Source organism: Miscanthus floridulus, chromosome 5 (genome assembly GCF_019320115.1).
Source record: "Miscanthus floridulus cultivar M001 chromosome 5, ASM1932011v1, whole genome shotgun sequence".
Classification (NCBI taxonomy): Eukaryota; Viridiplantae; Streptophyta; class Magnoliopsida; order Poales; family Poaceae; genus Miscanthus; species Miscanthus floridulus.
Window position 1 is genome coordinate 97,179,976 of NC_089584.1, and position 2,969 is coordinate 97,182,944.

Here is a 2,969-nt window from a genome sequence, read left to right on the forward strand (position 1 = left end):
TGCTATCAATACACCTTTTTTGAATCGGTAATGATATATGTTCGGCGGCCGACCCTTCACTTCACCTCCGGACATGGCTCGCTCTCCTCTACTCGCTCGCAGCTTATCCTTATCCGCTTGCCCCACGTCGCTCCGCCCTCTCCATACGGTGCGCCCCCGCTCGGGTAGCAACGAAATGCTCGCCGCCGCTCCATCCCGAGCCGCTCGCGGCGCCGCCCCGCTCGAGCCGTGCGCCCCCGCTCGCAGTAGCAACGAGCCACTCACCGGTGCCGCCCCCACCTAGGCCGCTCGCCGGCGCACCCCCTCCCGAGCTGCTCGCGCGGCGGCGCCCCCGCCCGCACCGCTCCTTCCCCGACCCCGGCGTCCTCCTCCGCGGCGGCTCCTTCCCGCACCCCGGCGTCCCTCCTCCCCCACCCCAGCGGCGCCGCCCCCGCCCGCACCGCTCCTTCCCCGACCCCGGCGTCCTCCTCCGTGGCTGCTCCTTCCCGCACCCCAGCGTCCCTCCTCCCCCACCCCGGCGCCGCCCCTCCCCCCCTCCTCTACACCGGCATCCTCCCCCACAAGGAGCTCCAGACGCCTACAGATCCGACGGCCATGGCGCTCCCCGCGCTAGGCTCTCTTCTCTTCCCCCCCATGTTGCAATTGTGTCTTTCAATTGTTTCAGAAGCTTTAGAGGTATATTGCAGTAGAATCATATGGTTGATTGCAAAAGTAGATCTGGCATGTTACACTTTTGTTGATATGTTGCAAGTGTTTCAAAGGATTGTTGCAAGCACTTTGTTCAAAATGTTTCACGTGTTTCTACATGATGTTGCAATCATTTCTTCTCTGGATGTTTTCGTATGGTTCACTCAATTGTTGCAATAATACTTTCTAAATTGTTTCAGTTGCTTTTTGTCTTATGTTGCAGTAGTTACTCCGCGTTGTTGCAAGTGTTTTTTATTTGAGCGTTGTTTCATATGCTTTCAGCCTAATGTTGCAACGGTTGTTCTGTGTTGTTGCAATAATATGTTCATGGTGTTTCAGCTGCTTCAGCCAAATGTTGCAGCAATTGTTCCATGTTGTTACCATAATATGCTCATGGTGTTTCAGCTGTTTGAGCCTAATGTTGCAGTAGTTGTTCTGTGTTGCTGCACGTGTTTATTCTAGCTTTCTATGTTGTTCGGCCGGGGGTGCGTGGCTCACGCGGAGGGATAGTGGACAGTGGCATTGGGGGTCAACGGATGGGGGTGCTGCGGTTAGGGGGCGATGGGGCATGCTCGTCGCGCACATGGGGTGTTGCAAAGGCGAAAGCGACGGGCTGTGGGGGACAGGCTGCGGGGCGAGCTGGGGGTGCGCGGTGGAAACGAGCGCATATTGAGGCATGCGCGAGAAACGGGGGCGGGCGAGCGGGCGCGGTTAGGTGCAACTGCCTCGAGCGTCCGGACGCTAGCGCCCGGATCGAAAGTTCGGGCGCTAGCAGTTCCCGTTTTGAATTACTGGAGATGTTTTTCTCGATCACCAATAACATACGAGGCTCACTTGATGGGTAAATTTATGTTTTCTCCCAATACAATTAGGCCTTGTTTGGACGTAGTTGAATTTGTATCGATCCACATGTGTCGAGGTGGACAAAAGTAAACTTAAACTAAATTCTACTATAATTCATCCCAACACATATGAATTGAGGTGAATCCGTTAGGATCAAACAAGGCCTTAGGAGATAAAAAATCCTCTCCTACCACGTATGCTCATTAACAGGTACATCAGAGAAAATAAAAATGATAATAGTTGGGGGAGCTATGGTTGTTTATGGTGTAAATTTTTTTGGTTCAACACTCACAACAGCGATAGATTTTTTTTAGAGAGAAAAAAAAAGATCTACGAGAGTTGCTATATACTTTCACCTAGAGAACAGAAAGCATCTCCTACTACATCGGGGCGGAAAATGACAATGGGAAAAAGGATCTACTAGTCTACTAGAGCCAGAAAAACAAAATGGTCGACAGCAGGATTCAGACAAGAGAAAGCAAACAAAATTGATAGTGCTAGAAAAATAAAATCGTCGACAGCAGGATTCGAACCTGCGCAGGCAAAGCCCAACAGATTTCGAGTCTGTCTCCTTAACCACTCGGACATATCGACAGCTTGTGCCGAGACGAAGCATCAAGCCTTCTATAACTTATAAAACATGCATATATATTTTTCTACCAATTACATGCACGGACCATATATTCCATAATTTTGAGATTTCTACGATAAAAATGATGGATTAAAACTACTCCATAACTTAGTTGTGAGTGGCTTATGGCTTCTCGCCTCAACATTTCAACCATCAAGCAAATCGCTCTCCAACGCCAACACAAGATTCTGACTTGTATTCCAATTTACTTCCTTCATTTCAAATTATAAAACGTTTTTTTAATATATAGATTTTTTCTATATATTTAGATATACACTATGTGTAGGTATATGACTAAATTAATTTATTTAAAAAAATCAAAACATCTTATAATTTAAAATGGACGGAGTACTTCTGTTTACACCCAAATTATCAACCAATTCGCAGTAGCTGTTTCAAACGATCCATCGAAGATGATAATTATTAAACTACTGATCACACAGACGATTCTAGCATCCAGTCACCTATGTATTTGCTTTATTTATTCTCCTTTGTTCACTCCTTAACGTACACCTGCTTCGTGGAAACCACACATCCTTTCCATCTGTACTCAGAAGAATAATTTCGTATAGATGAAACCACACCACATTCAGAAAGTTCATATAGAAAACTACTAGAGAAGGAGATAAATTGAAGTTGCTACTTATGTTATTAACTTGCTAAAATTATTAGCTTTTACAAGTAAATTATACAAAGTTCCTAGACATGCGTTTACACCTTCAGGAAACATGAATCAGGGAAACACCTACAAAGGTTACATCTAAGGTTATCAAACACATGCGTTTACACCTTCAGGAAACAATAACCC

The 2,969-nt window shown here is 46.7% G+C and overlaps 1 non-coding gene across 1 annotated transcript; it reads right to left on the minus strand.

Annotated features, from left to right (window-relative positions):
* Nucleotides 1–2,042: 2,042 nt before the first annotated feature.
* On the minus strand, nucleotides 2,043–2,124 carry TRNAS-CGA (transfer RNA serine (anticodon CGA)). Its single transcript has one exon. It is a non-coding gene; the product is annotated as a tRNA-Ser (tRNA).
* Between the last annotated feature and the right edge of the window lie 845 nt (nucleotides 2,125–2,969).